This window comes from Pristiophorus japonicus, chromosome 14, assembly GCF_044704955.1.
Source record: "Pristiophorus japonicus isolate sPriJap1 chromosome 14, sPriJap1.hap1, whole genome shotgun sequence".
Taxonomy (NCBI): Eukaryota; Metazoa; Chordata; class Chondrichthyes; family Pristiophoridae; genus Pristiophorus; species Pristiophorus japonicus.
In genome coordinates, this window is record NC_091990.1 from 105,571,849 (window position 1) to 105,587,705 (window position 15,857).

The 15,857-nt window shown below is 48.0% G+C and overlaps 2 protein-coding genes across 5 annotated transcripts in view; one reads left to right on the top strand and one right to left on the bottom strand.

Annotated features, from left to right (window-relative positions):
- lrrc56 (leucine rich repeat containing 56) overlaps positions 1–2,519 on the bottom strand; it is a 259,560-nt gene extending 257,041 nt beyond the window's left edge. For 2 of the 3 annotated variants that reach the window (XM_070898582.1, XM_070898580.1), the window contains exon 1: positions 2,464–2,519. The gene's annotated coding sequence lies outside the window, so the exon portion shown is untranslated. The other variant, XM_070898581.1, reaches the window with a different exon arrangement.
- A 564-nt stretch (positions 2,520–3,083) lies between these two features.
- LOC139280019 (GTPase HRas) overlaps positions 3,084–15,857 on the top strand; it is a 65,151-nt gene continuing 52,377 nt past the window's right edge. For both annotated transcript variants that reach the window (XM_070899443.1, XM_070899444.1), the window contains exon 1: positions 3,084–3,351. The gene's annotated coding sequence lies outside the window, so the exon portion shown is untranslated. The remainder of the gene's footprint in view (positions 3,352–15,857) is intronic.

Consider the following 15,857-nt stretch of genomic DNA (forward strand, 5'->3'; position numbering starts at 1 on the left):
GGTAGCTGAGAGGGAACACTGCCTGAGAGAGGTTCTCCCCATCCCCTATTAAAGCTTTCCTGCTCAATCCTTCACCGCTCCTTTGTCCTGATGTCTACATATCAACCGGACTGGGCCCTTTCTGTAAATAAGCCTCACTTTAACCCTGTGTGCCATGTGTGGCCAGAAACAACAAAACCAGTAACATTACAACAGAGCCAAAAATGCATCATTCAAAGTTGAGGAAACCACGTGATATATCTAGTAAGCCAAACACAGTAGCAAAGGATCTCTGTTTGACTCCTAGACTCACGACATCTAGATACTGGGCAAATATATAGAACCTACCTTTTTGACCATGCCTTTGGCCACCTGTCCTAATGTCTCCGTCTTTGGCTCAGTGTCAACGTTTGTCTGATTGCACTCCTGTGAAGTGCCTTGGGATGTTTTAGTGCATGAATGGTGTTCTATAATTGCAAATTGTTGTCGTTTGCTTAGCTGAGAAGGTTTTCAAATTCTGAAGGGTTTTGATGAGGAAATGGGGAATGTCTGTTTCCTCTAGTTGCGGAGTCAGTGGTGCGAGACGGTCGATTTAAAATGATCACTAAGGTTAGGAGAAATGTCTTTCTGCAGAGGGTTGTTGGAGCCTGAAAGACCAAGAGTTACCGATTTAGCAATGGTGGTGACCGCAGAGCGGGGCTGGTACAAGAGGTGAAGGAATGCCAGTGTACAACAACAAGTTGCTTTTGTGTAGCAATGTTGTCCAATACGTTAGCCACATTATGCTTCATCACTGCCGCACGGCCATAACGCGCAAACATGGCTTCTCCTTCTACAGTTTTCTCCCCTCCTGATGCACTCCCGACCTGCTTAGGTACGGCTCCAGGGGCAGTGGGAGGCCTTCAGCATATTGCCATTCCGCATGTCGAGAATATTTTTGTTAGCTAAGGATATCAAGGTATGTGAAATTAAGGTGGGTAGATGGAGTTAAGATACAGATCAGCCATGGTCTCATTGAATAGTGGACAAGACTCAAGAGGCTGAATCTTGTTCCTATGTAGATAGTGACTATCAGCAGGCTATTTAACTATAGCAGTATCACACTTCAGCACCATCCCCCTCTTCTAGACCCCAAGCACACACATTTTCTATCAGGCTCACTTGATAAGAACATAAGAAATAGGAGCAGGAGTAGGCCTTACGGCCTCTCGAGTCTGCTCTGCCATTTAATACGATTATGGCTGATCCGATCATGGACTCGGGTCCACTTCACTGCCCGCTCCCCATAACCCCTTATTCCCTTGTCGGTTAAGAAACTGTCTATCTCTGTCTTAAATTTATTCAATGTCCTGGCTTCCACAGCTCTGAGGCAGCGAATTCCACAGATTCATAACCTTCTGAGAGAAGAAATTCCTCCTCATCTCAGTTTTAAATGGGAGGTCCCTTATTCTACAATTGGTTCTAGTCTCCCCAGTCAGTGGAAACATCCTCACTGCATCCACCTTGTCAAGCCCCCTCATAATCTTATACATTTCGATAAGATCACCTCTCATTCTTTTAAATTCCAATGAGTAGAGGTCCAACCTCCTCAACCTTTCCTCATAAGTCAACCCACCTCATCTCCAGAATCAACCTAGTGAACCTTCTCTGAACTGCCTCCAAAGCAAGTATATCCTTTCGTAAATATGGAAACCAAAACTGTACGCAATATTCCAGGTGTGGCATCATCAATACCCTGTATAGCTGTAGCAAGACTTCCCTGCTTTTATACTCCATCCCCTTTGCAATAAAGGCCCATCTGCACTCTCAGGTGGACATAAATGACCAGATAATCTGTTTTAGTGATATTGTTTGAGGAATAAATATTGGCCAGGACACCAGGGAAAACTCCCCTGCTTCTCTTTGCAATAAAAGCCAGGGACTGGCTAATATTTCCCACCCCCCTGTCCCGCAAGCCCAGCAGCGCTCAGATTGGAGAAGTTGCCACGAATCTATCAATAAAAGGAAATGGCTTGCATTTACATAGCGCCTTTCACAGTCTCAGGACGATCCAAAGTACATTTACAGCCCTTTGAAGTGTAGTCAGTGTTGTAATGTAGGAAACGCAGCAGCCAATTCACGCACAGCAAGCTCCCACAAACAGCAATGTGAAAATGACCAGATAATCTGTTTTAGTGATGTTGATTAAGTAATAAATATTGGCCCCAGGACAACGGAGAAAACTCCACTGCTTCTCTTCGAAATAGTACCATGGATATTTTACGAGCGCAGACGGGGCCTCGGTTTAACATCTCATCCGAAAGACAGCACCTCCGATAGTGTCGCACTCCCTCAGTAATGTCCCTCCGACAGTGCAGCACTCCCACAGTACTGTCCCTCCGACTGTGCAGCACTCCCACAGTACTGTCCCTCCGACTGTGCAGCGCTCACTCTAGTACTGCCACTCCGACATTGCGGCGCTCCCTCAGTACTGTCCTCACTCACCCTCTCCTCCCCTGGGCCGCCGCCGCTCCCTAGCAACCGGCCGCCGCTCCGGGCTCTGAGTGGCACCGCGCCGCCCGCCGGGAGCTGTAGTTCCCTGCGCCACTCGCTGCATCCGGCGAGGCGCCGAAATGACTACAACTCCCAGCGGCAGTGCGAGCGCTAGCCCTCAGGTCCCACCTCCAGCCCCGCGGCTGCGCATGCTCGGCCCGAGAGCTATCCTTCACATCCGCCTGATTTGTCCCCGCCTTTGAACGCCAACAAACGGACCAATAAACACGCTTTTCTTGAACTAAAACAATAAAGTCAGCTCCTCTATCTCTCCTTCTTTTGTGTGTGGTGGGGGAAAAGCTTTCAATTCCCGTCCATCGGTGGACCCGCCCATAACCGTTTAATTATTATGGTTTGACAGATGATGGACGGGGCAGCCGACCAATGGAAAGGCGGAGAGACGGGCGCGAGGGCGATGCCGAAGAGGGAGTGGGAGCGACTGACCAATGGGGAAGCGGAGCGACGGGCGTAGGGGCGGTGCCATTGGAGGGGCGGCTGGCCAATGGGGCGCGGAGAGCGAGCAGGTTGGGTTGTGGCGCGGTGGGCGGGGCCGGACGCGCGGTGCAGCCGAACCTGAGTGTGTGGGCTGGCTGAGGCTGCAGCAACTTTTCAAAGTGGGAGCTAGAGCCAGTGAGACACAGAGGGAGAGACACCGAGAGAGCGCCATTGATTGTTGCTGTTCATGCTTCAAGCATAGCAGCACTCTGCAATTAAGTGAGAATTAGACCCCCAGCCCCCCAGAATCGAAGCAGCAGCAGACTTTGCCCAGCACGGCTATGTTTTATGTCTCTATCTGCGACTGACTGCGGCGTTTCCCTCTTTCTTATTACAGTTTCTCTGGTAAGTCAAGACAGCAGCGGGTAACGCCCCAGCTGCTGAAAAAATAAATCCAACGCCGAAGTAGCACTTCTTTTGCAAATGCATTGAAATCCGTTTGCAGTTTATTACCTATGTGTTCGCAATTGTGTGTAAATCAACATTTTTAATATGTGGCATTTGTTAAATGGTCTAGCGGCGTGTGTGTTTTTTTAAGAGAAAAACATTTTAATTAGCAAATGTTCACCGCTCGCAAAAAAAAGTTGCAAAAAATGATGTTTCTGTTAGTGCAATATTTCTGTTTATGAAATGGGCAGAGACTTGGCCCAGTTCTGATTTGCAAAAAAAACCAATATTGAAGTCAACTGTGTAAAATGGGTAGGCAAACTCATTTGAGCTGCAAACTGGAGGGTGAGGCGGCTCACTTAAATGTGAGCCCTTATTCCAATAAGGAATAAAACCGGAAAATGCTGGAAACATTCTTAGGTCCGGCAGCGTCTGAGGGTGTTCTCTCTCCAGAAGCTGCCTGACCTGGGTGTTTCCAGCTCTTTCTGTTCCTGATTCACATTTACAACACCCGCAATGTTTTCCTTTTTTTTAATTCAAAAAGGAATGTTGGATGAGTGAATGAATGAATGAAGAGATTGCAACCTGTCGTGTATCTATTTGAGTGCTTTAGGTGCATATTGTCAAGCTTTCTGTATTTAAAAAAAAAAGAGTCCTATATCATGAATTGGGGGCGAGGGTTTAATTTCTCATGTTCAGCCCATTCTCTCCAAGCATTGGCACATTGTGGATGTGGTGGTTTGTGCTGAGCGGTTGCTTTGGGTTGAGTCAGTGAGTGAGCCTGCAGCGTTTGATTTTAAAGGGCAAGGGGGAGAGCTGGTGGGTGAGGGTGCTGCAGGTTTGTGTGGCTTTGCTACATCGCTCCAGCTGCTACTGTATCGCAGTGGCGGCCCATCAAAGCCTCCTGCACATCCCAAGCCCAGCTCCCACTGCCTGTACGCTCCTCGTCCCTTCTTTCATTCGCTTTCGTTAATTTTGCACCTATTTTACTGACCCCACCAATCGTGCACCCGGATTAGAAAACCTATGTGTGTGTGTGTGTGTGTGTCTCAGATGCATTTGTATATTTCTGGGATTTGTTTACCGTTATATAATTTATGTGTGTATGCGTGTGTGCATATGTGTGCGTGAAACATTTCCAGACTCTCAACTTTCCCCATTGTTGCTCTGCGTTGGGTTTATTAACCTAAACATTTCAGCAGGCATGTCTGCTTTTTATATTTACTAGATGGGGAGCACAGTCCCAGCTGACTGACAGCTATCAGTGCCTGGGTGTGGTCAGGGTGCATTTGATGAATGTTAAAGCTGATTGACAGTTGTCGAGAGTGCTGGCAGGTTAATCGCAGGAGAGTGCTGTGTATTTTCCCAGCCTGACATTTTGCAAGGAACCGATGGGCGATATAAGGCACTGGAACATCCAGAACTTGGTGCATTAATAACTGTGTGGGTTCTAGTCTGGGACTCGCTTGAACGTGTTGCCTGGATCATGCTGCAGTTGTCCTGCCCAGGCGAGATACCAAGCTCCCAATCGCTGTGTGGCAAGCCCTTTCCAGCAGCAACTTGCATTTATATAGCGCCTTTTAATGTAGTAAATCATCCCAGGAGCGATTATCAAACACAATTGGTCACTGAGCCACATAAGGAGATATTGGAACAGAGGAACGAGATGGGTTTCAAGGAGCGTTGTAGAGGAGAATGAGGTGGAGAGCAATGGTTCCGTTTACTTTTTTGGGGTGTGTGGTCCCTTTAAGGGGCTGCGCAGCCTATTCACAATACCGCACATGGGCGGTTTTTCCGATTTAAAAGCCGGTGAGCCAAATGCGCGGGAGCTACAGACGCACAGCTTAAAGGGGACATTGGTGGAGAGACTGAGGTTTTGAGAGGGAATTCCAGAGCTGAAGGCACAGCCGCCAATGGTGGAGCGATTTAAAATTGAGGGATCTGCAAGCGGCCAGAATTGGAGGAGTGCAGAGTTCTCCGAGGGTTGTAGGGCTGGAGGAGGTTAGAGATAGGGAGGGGGAGAGGCCATGGAGGGATTTGTAAACAAGGATGTGAATTTTAAAATTGTGGTGTTGCCAGACCGGGAACCAAGGCAAAGACAGACATGCTGTCTGGGGTAGAGTGAGCACAGACAATATTGGTTGGCATTAACAAGAATGGGATGCAAGAGCCATGGCCACACCAGTATTGGCCAAGTCAGGAAGAAAGTGCATCTTAACTGAGGTCTGCTGATACACTGTGAGGAAATTGCATCAAGCTAGATTTGGCTTTGTGTGGAAATGCAGTTTTAGTTGCATATTCTCTGCTGAACCTACTTGCATGAAGTTGTGCAACAATTTTTATGAAAACCCCATTTTCTTTCTTGCTCTCCTTTTCTTCTGAAAATATTGTCCTCTGTTTTCTAATCAATGCTGCTTGGTGCTACTATTTATTAAATTAGTGTTTACTGGCCAGGTAAATATTAGGCAAGGGTATTAAAGGCTATGGAGCCAAGGCGGGTTCATGGAATTGAGATACAGATCAGCCACACAAATACTGTGGCTACAAGAGCGGGTCAGAGGCTGGGTATTCTGCTGCGAGTGTCTCGCCTCCTGACTCCCCAAAGTCTTTCCACCATCTACAAGACACAAGTCAGGAGTGTGATGGAATACTCTCCAACAACACTCAAGAAGCTCGATACCATCTAGGACAAAGCAGCCTGCTTAATTGGCAACCCATCCACCACCTTAAACATTCACTCCCTCCACCACTAACGTACCATGGCTGCAGTGCGTACCATCTACAAGATGCACTGCAGCAACTCGCCAAGGCTTCTTCGACACTACCTCCCAAACCAGTGACCTAGAAGGACAAGGGCAGCTGGCATATGGGAGCTCCAAGTTAAACACCATCTCGACTCGGAAATATATCAGCCGTTCCTTCATCGTCACTGGGTCAAAATCCTGGAACTCCCTCCCTAACAGGACTGTGGGAGTACCTTCACCACACAGACTGCAGCGGTTCAAGAAGGCAGCTCACCACCACCACCTCGAGGGCAATTGGGGATGGGCAATAAATGCCGGCTTTGCAGCGATGCCCAAACCCCAAGAACTAATATAAAAAAAAATATTGTGATTGGATCAAATGACAAAACAGACACGCAGGGCTGAATGGCCACCCCCAGTTCCGATGTAATGCAGTAGATGTAGTGTGCAAGAAGACATTCAATAAGATGTCTCACGAGGCTTGAAAACCTCAGACATTTGGTATGAGGAAATGTAGCAGCATGGATGGAAAGTTGCTCGACCGATGGGAAACAAGAGTTTGGGTAAATGGGCACTGGAGAAAGGTTGGAAGCAATGTTCCCTCTAATTCTGTTGAGAGCGCCCGCTTTAAACCCCTGGGCATGTGCGGCTTTTCCCTTCGGAAACCAGCAAAGCGGCCTGCGTGGGAACTTCAGGCAGCTGCGTGGCTAGACGGGAACATTGGTTGGAAGTTGTGAATCTCCGGGGTCAATGCTCGGACCCATCTTGTTCCTTGTACAGAACGATGATTTGGAAATGTATCGGAAAACCATCCTGTTATGTTTCAAATAAAGCATTGTGACTGAGTACTGTAGACATGAGTAAGTGTGACCGTAGTCTCTCTCTTCTGACTCAAGTGCTGGCACAGCATGGGAGGCCTGCTTATATACAGTGCTCCGAAGGGATGCTGGGATCCCTTGGGACTCCAAAAGATGCGCCCTCTGGTGGCGATAGAGTGCTGGTTACAAGGTGTTGCATACATAACACTGCCCCTCTTTCCCCGGCCACCAAAGTCAATATTACGCTTATTTACAGGGTGAGAGGATCTGGGGCTTTCCGCTCTCTAGTCGATCGTCTCAGTACAAACACAAGTGTAGGTGAGTTATTTGGGCCTTCGCTGGGCTAAAACATGGAAACATAGAAAATAGGTGCAGGAGTAGGCCATTCGGCCCTTTGAGCCTGCACCGCCATTCAATAAGTTCATGGCTGAACATGCAACTTCAGTACCCCATTTCTGCTTTCTCGCCATACCCCTTGATCCCCCTAGTAGTAAGGACTACATCTAACTCCTTTTTGAATATATTTAGTGAATTGGCCTCAACAACTTCCTGTGCTAGAGAATTCCACAGGTTCACCACTCTCTGGGTGAAGAAGTTTCTCCTCATCTCGGTCCTAAATGGCTTATCCCTGATCCTTAGACTGTGACCCCTAGTTCTGGACTTCCCCAACATTGGGAACATTCTTCCTGCATCTAACCTGTCTAAACCCATCAGAATTTTAAACATTTCTATGAGATCCCCTCTCATTCTTCTGAACTCCAGTGAATACAAGCCCAGTTGATCCAGTCTTTCTTGATATGTCAGTCCCGCCATCCCAGGATGCTGCACAGTTGGCCTGCTGGGATGATGAGTTCGGCTTCGTGGTCAACCGTGACGTCGGTTGCCACTTGTGTGTGTATCGGAGGGTCGAAGTTGATGGTGTCCTTTTCAGGTTGCTTGTGGCTGTCTGTGAACCGCAGTTTGGTTTGGTCCAAATGCTTTCTGAAAGTTAGTCCATTTGCAAGTTTGACCTCACACTCGACTCCCTTCTTTGGCTACAACAGTGCCAGAAAGCCATTTGGGACCATGTCCATAGTTGAGTACAAATACAGGATCATTGTCTTCAATATCGTGCAAATTTGTCACGTGATCATGCACTTGCTTTGTTGATGCTGCCTGCCTGCGACATGATCATGGAGATCAGGGTGGACTTCTTGAGCAGTTCGGCGGGGGGAACCACAGTGAGCGAGTGGGGTCTTGTGCGACAGCTGAGCATGACTCGGGACAGGCAGGTCTGCAGGGAGCCTTCCGACATGCATTTCAAGCTTTGCTTGATGGTTTGGACTGCCTGTTCTGCCTGGCCGTTAGATGCGGGCTTGAACAGGGCAGATGTGACGTGCTTGATCCCATTGTGGGTCATGAATTCCTTGAATTCAGCGCTGGTGAAGCACGGCCCATTGTCGCTGAAGCGGACATCAGGCAGGCCGTGCGTGGCAAACATGGCTCGCAGGCTTTCGATGGTGTCAGTGGACTTACAGACATTATTATACACTCAATCCATTTTGAATAAGCATTCACAACAGTCAAAAACATTTTGCTAGAAATGGGCCAGCAAAGTCAACGTGGATCCTGAACCACGGTTTGGAGGGCCATGACCACAAACTTAGCGGTGCCTCCCTGGGTGCATTGCTCAGTTGAGAACCAGTGTTGCATTGGCGCACGCATGACTCTAAATTTGAGTCGATGCCGGGCCACCACATACGGGATCTGGCTATAGCTTTTATCATTGCTATGCCTGGGTGGCTACTGTGTAGGTCGCGTATGAATGTTTCCCTGCCTTTCTTGGGCAAAACCTCGTGATTACCCCACAAAAGACAGTCTGCCTGTGTGGACATCTCGTCTTTGCGCAGCTGGAACGGCTTGATCTCTTCATGCATCTCCACTGGGATGCTGGACCAGCTCCCATGGAGGACACAGTTTTTTTTTTTACAAGGGACAGTAAAGGATCCTGGCTGCTCCAGGTCCTGATCTGGTGCGCCGTAACGGGTGACTTTTCGTTTTCAAATGCATCCATCACCAAGAGCAAGTCTGCAGGCTGTGCCATTTCCACCCCGGTGGTGGGCAATGGTAGCCGACTGAGAGCATCAGTGCAGTTCGCTGTGCCTGGCCTGTGGTGAATTACATAGTTATATGCAGACAGCGTGAGCGCCCATCTTTGGATACGAGCAGAGGCATTTTATATTAATACCTTTGCTCTCAGAGAATAGCGATGAGTGGTTTATGGTCAGTTTCTAACTCAAACTTAAGCCCAAACAGATACTGGTGCATTTTTTCACCCTGTAAATGCATGCCAGAGCTTCTTTTTCAATCATGCTGTAGGCCCTTTCGGCCTTGGACAGACTCCTGGATGCATAGGCGACCGGTTGCAATGTTCCCGATTCGTTTGCTTGTTTGTAACACACACCTGACCCCGTACGAAGACTCATCGCAAGCTAGCACTAAGCGTTTACATGGGTCATACAGAACAAGCAGTTTGTTGGAACACAACAGATTTCTAGCTTTCTCAAAAGCAGTCTCGTGATTTCCCCCATTCCCAGTCATCTCCCTTGCGTAGCAACACATGTAGAGGTTCTATCAAGGTGCTTAACCCGGGTAGGAAATTATCAAAATAATTGAGTCCCAGGAACGACACAGCTCCGTCACGTTCTGTGGTCTCGGCGCGTACTTGATGGCCTCCGTCTTGGCGTCGGTGGGTCTGATGCCATCTGCCGCGATTCTTCTCCCTAAGAACTCGACCTCTGACGCCAGGAAAACACACTTCGAGTATTTTAACCTGAGTCTTCCACGATCTAGCAGACTTAGAACTTCTTCTAGGTTCTTCAAGTGTTCAATGGTGTCCCGACCTGTGGCCAGTATGTCGTCCTGGAAAACCACGGTGTGCGGAACTGACTTTAGCAGACTTTCCATGTTCTTTTTGAAAAATAGCCGCGGCCGATCGAATCCCAAACGGGCATCTATTGTAGATGAACAGACCTTTGTGTGTGTTGATGCAGGTGAGGCCTTTCGAAGATTCCGCCAGCTCCTGCTTCATGTAGGCCGAGGTCAGGTCCAACTTGGTGAATGTCTTCCCTCCTGCCAGCGTCGCAAATAGGTCATCTGCCTTGGGTAGCAGGTACTGGTCCTGCAGTGAAAAATGGTTAATTGTTACTTTATAGTCCCCACAAATTCTGACCATGCCATCGCCCTTGAGAACCGGAACAATCGGACTGGCCCACTCATTGAACTCCACCGGCGCGGTGATGCCCTCTCATTGCAGCCTGTCCAGCTCGATCTCCACTTTCTCTCACATCATGTGTGGCACCGCACGTGCCTTGTGGTGGATGGGTCGTGTACTGGGAACCAAGTGGATCTGCACCTTCGCCCCAGGAAATTTTCGATGCCTGGCTCCAACAACGACGGGAACTTGCTCAAAACCTGGGCACACGAGATATCGTCGACGGACAAAAGTGCTTGGATGTCGTCCCAATTCCAGCAGATTTTTCCCAGCCAGCTTCTGACGAACAGTGTGGGGCCATCTCCTGGTACAATCCATAGTGGTAGTTCGTGCACCGCTCCTAATGGGAGACTTTTACTGCTGCGCTGCCAATTACAGGGATCAGCTCTAGTGTAAGTTCTCAGCTTGGTATGAATAGGGCTCAGCTTGGGCCTTTGTGCCTTGTTGCACCACAGCCTCTCGAAGGCCCTTTTGCTCATGATAGACTGACTCGCACCAGTGTCCAGTTCCATGGATACTGGAATTCTGTTCAGTTCAACTTTTAACATGATTAGTGGACATTTCGTGGTGAAGGTGTGTACCCTGTACACTTCTGCCTCCTCGGTTCAAGTCTCTCGTTCAGTTTGATCCGTCATGGATCGGTCTTCCTCTGCAACATGAGGGTTTGCAGCTCGTCTGCACATTCGCTGGAGGTGTCCCATTGTTCCACAGCCTTTGCACGCATAGCAGCATTGATGGGCTCGATGATCACCTCCGCAACGGCAACAAGGTGTTAATTACCTCGCATTCATACTTGATGGCGGACTCTTTGTGCAGCTGCAGGTGTGTACGTTCTGCCATATGCATCCTGCCTGAAAACTACGTTACTTTGTGTACAGTACTTGCCGATGCATCTTTATGCTGCAAAATTTGTTTGGTGTTATTGCTGGTGGACATAAATGCCTGGGCTGCTATTCTGGCTTTGCTCAGATTCGGTGTTTCAACAGTCAACAGTTTGCGAAGGATAACCTCATGGCCAATGCCAAGCACAAAAAAGTCTCTTCGCATTTGCTCCAGGAATCTATCGAATTCGCAGTGTCCTGCAAGGCGCCTTAGTTCGACGACGTAGCTCGCCACTTCCTGGCCTTCAGACCGTTGACATGTAAAATCTATACCTTGCCATCAGAACGCTCTCCTTCGGATTTTGGTGCTCCCCGACCAGTGTACGCAGTTCTTCATACGATTTGGTTGTTGGTTTCACCGGAGCAAGAAGATTCTTCTTGAGGCCATAGGTTGTTGCCCCGTCGACGGTGAGGAGGATTGCCCTTCATTTGGCAGCGTTCTCATTCCCTTCCAACTCTGCCACGAAGTATTGGTTGAGTCGCTTCATGAAGGCTTCCCAATTGTCGCTTTCTGAGAATTTCTCCAGGATACCAACAGTTCTCTGCATTTTCACGTGATGGTTCGTTATCTGTTACTTGTCACCAGTTATGTCTGAAATAACACCATGTGACTGAGTACTGTAGAGTTGAGTAACTGTGACCTTAGTCTCTTTATTCTGACTCCACAGTGCTGGCACATCATGGGAGGCTGCTTATATACAGTGCTCCCAAGGGATGCTGGGATCCCTTGGGATGCCAATAGAGATGTGCCCTCTGGTGGTGGTAGAGTGCTGGTTACAAGGTGCTGCATACATAACACATTCAAATTTGATGATGAGACTATGTGAAAAGTTTGGCAAACAGTGAGGACTGTAAAAGACTGCAGGAAGCCAACGGGTGAAAAATGGGCAGGCTGGTGCAGATGCAATTGAATGTGGATAATAGATTTTGGATGGAGAATCGAGGAGTAGAAGTATACTCAGTGGCAATATTGAAGGGTGTGGAGGAACAGAGCCCTCGTGGTTCCAATTCACCGACTTGTACTTCCGCAGTTTAAATCATGGGTTTTAAAAAGAGAGGCATAGACTAAAGAAGTCAAGAATTCATTTTATACAAAACATTAGTTGGCTCAGTTACTGTTTGCAGATTTGAACCCCATTACAGAATGGACAGAGCAGACAGTGCAGATTCACCAGGGTGCTGCCAGGGATGGACACAGGAGTTGTGGCCAGGGTGATCTCCTGGACTAGTTTCGATTGCTTGGATGGGTCGGAGAAGAATTTTCCCAGATTTTTTCTCCCTAAATTGGCCTGGGTTTTTAATTTGGTTTTTGCCTCTCCCAGGAGATCACATGGCTCCAGTTGGGGTGGAGTGGAGATATTTTTAGTAGAAGGGGTGTTGAGTGGCGTGGGGCGGACTGGATGGGCTGGGTGCTCTTTGCCTTTCCGTTGTTGTTCATGGGTTTATATGTAACCTTTAGGGTTGCTGACAAAGGACCGTGCAGCTCTTTGACAGCTGGTGCGGGCACTGGGCCGCAATGGCCCCCTGCGCTGTAAATTTCTACGTTTCTATGACAAAAGCTTGGACAAAGAGGGAGGGTTTAAGGAGGGTATAGAGGGGGTGAGGACATGGAGGGATTTACAAAAAGGATGAGAATTTTAAGATTGCTCTTCGTACTCACTCCGGACGCGAGAGCCGTTACGAAGGAATCTGATCGTGTAGTTGGGTGTTGTTAATGGTCATAGTTTGAAAACCTCTTCACTATTGCACTGGAACCCGAGTCACAACATTGAGGCTGGTGTATTCTCATATGTCAGTGTACCCTTAATACTAGTCAAAACTTGTCAAAGTGTTTGTGTTTAATGAGTTGTCAACATCGCTGCAATCCAGGTGTGAGCCTCTCTTGCCGCGTGTTGGAATCTAACCAATCGTAGCTTCTGGCTTCGAGTATTGAGCAGATGTTGGGCTTGGACGAGAAATGATGCGTTGAGTCAGAACTGTTGTTGTTCCTACGCTGATTAAATTTAATCCACTTTACAAAGAGACCCTATCGATTTCCCAGAGTGACCTGGGAGTACTGTCTGAACCCATTGATCTGGTAAGCTCTTTAAAGAGTAGTGAGGGTGGGGGTGAGTGATACCAACAGCAGCAAAATGTAAGTGTGAATTTGACACAACTGCAGTATAACATTAAAAACAGGCAAACCTAGTACTGGGGTTTATTCCTGAAGGGATAGAATTGAAAAGCAGAGAAGTTATGTTAAACCTGTATCGAACCTTGGAGGTACTGTGAACAATTCTGTTGTCCATATTCTAAAAAGGATATCGAGATACTGGAGAAGCCACTGCATGATGCCAGAACTGAGGTTATAGCAATCGGGAAAGATTGAACAGGCTGGGGTTCTTTAGAAAAATGAAGACTGAGGGGTCTTTAAAATTATGAAGGGGGTTTTAGAGGGTAGATGCAGAGATGATGTTTCCAGTTCTGGGGAGACCAGAACTAGGAGCATAAATATACGGTAGTCACTGATAAATCCAGTCGGGAATTCAGGAGAAACTTATTTACCTGGAGATTGGTAAAATATAATATGGAGACCAGAACTGTGCACAGTACTGTAACTGTGGTCTGACCAAGGTTCCAACTTCCACACTCCATAAACTTGAGCTCATCCAAAACTCTGCCCGTGTCCTAATTCGCCCCATCCCATTCGCCCATTAACCCCTGTTGCTCACTGACCTACATTGGCTCCCGGTCCAGCAACACAATTTTAAAATCCCTCCATGACCTTGCCCCTCCTGATCTCTATAACCTCCTCTTTCTTTCTCCCCCCCCCCCCCCCCCCCCAAGATCTCTGCACTCCTCCAGTTCTGGCCTCTTGCACATCCCCAGTTTTAAATACCTTCAGCCGCCTGAGCCCTAAGCTCTGGAATTCCCTCCCTAAACCTCTCCACACCACTCTCCTCCTTTTAAGATGCTCCTTTAAGACCTCTTTGACCAAACTCTTGGTCACCTGTGCAAATATCCCCTTGTGTGGCTCGGTTCTCCCATTTTTTTTTTGATGATCGCTCCTGTGAAACACCTTGGGACATTTTACCACATTAAAAGCACTGTGATAGATACAAGTTGTTGGTGGTGGTTAGAATGTGGAACTCACTACCACAGGGAGTGGTTGAGGCGAATAGTATCGATGCGTTTAAGGGGAAGCTGGATAAACACATGAGGGAGAAAGGAATAGAAGGTTATGCAGATGGGGTGGGAGGAGGCTCGTGTGGAGCATAAACACTGGCACGGACCAGTTGGGCCAAATGGCCTGTTTCTGTGCTGGACATTCGATGTGGCAGTACTGCTGTTTCCTACATTATAACAGTGACGACATTTCAAAAGTACTTCTTTGGCTGTGAAGTGCTTTGGGACGTCCCGAGGTTATGAAAAGCGTTGCAGAAATGCAAGTTCTTTAACAGCGAGTGCTTGGAATTGGGGCACAGCTAATGAAAAGGCTTTGACCGGTACCGGGTGTACACGGCCCGTAGCCTGGGCTCACCATTTCACAAGTGAGATTCTCCTCTTGGGTCCATGGAAACTTACTGACAAGGGGTCCAGGTTTTACAACATAAACGTGGGGGTGGGGGCTGAGACACTCTGATGTCGCTGTCCTGTGACCCTGAACCGTGCAAATGTCCCTGGGTAGTAACTATGACTTTGAACCTGTGGTTCCCAAAGCTCTCCACCATTGGGGGTTTTCCTCTTCTCATGTCTGGGTCTGTTGTAGACTCATTGATTGAGATAAGAACTTAAGAAATAGGAACAGGAGTAGGCCATACGGCCCCTCGACTTTGCTCCGCTATTTAATGTGATCATGGCTGATCCGATCATGGACTCGGGTCCACTTCCCTGCCCGCTCCCCATAACCCCTTATTCTCTTATCGGTTAAGAAACTGTCTATCTCTATCTTAAATTTATTCAATGTCCCAGCTTCCACAGCTCTCTGAAACAGCGAATTCCACAGATTTACAACCCTCAGAAGAAATTCATCCTCATCTCAGTTTTAAATGGGCGGCCCCTTATTCCAAGATCATGCCCTCTAGTTCTAGTCTCCCCATCAGTGGAAGCATCCTCTCTGCATCCACCTTGTCGAGCCCCCTTATAATCTTAGACGTTTCGATAAGGTCACACCTCATTCTTCTGACTGCTGTGATTGGTCAACAACTCCATTATCTTTAAATTGTGGGACTCCCAGGATGGGAGATGATGAGCTCGATGGACCTGGGTCGTTTTCCAGCAATTCTGGTATTCCGAAGCAGTATCCTCGGCAGATCTGCAACAGTACTTCAAACTAAGCCATGATTATAGGAACAAGGGGTTGGGGGTTCCAAACTGGAATGAGGCTAATTCCAGAGTCATCCGAACAATTGATCAACACATGGATCGGGTCATGAGGCATAAACTATGGGATTGTTTAGGAAACGGTTGGTTGCGATTCGAGAGCACTAGATTGTTTGTGGTAAGTGAGATTGGTTAAACAGCCTACCTCCGTTCTATCTACCTTGTGATTGGTGAACTACCATAATTTTTTTTTTAATTCATTCACGGGATGTGGGCACTTATTGCCTGTCCCTAATTGTTCTTGAAGGTGGTGAGCCGCCTCGCCTCTGAATCAGAAGGTTGTGGATTCAAGGCCCGCTCCAGGGACTTGAGTACATAAATCTCGGCTGACACTCCAGTGCAGTGCTGAGGGAGTGCTGCAATGTCGGAGGGGCCGTCTTTTAGATGAAACCGAGGCCCCGACTGC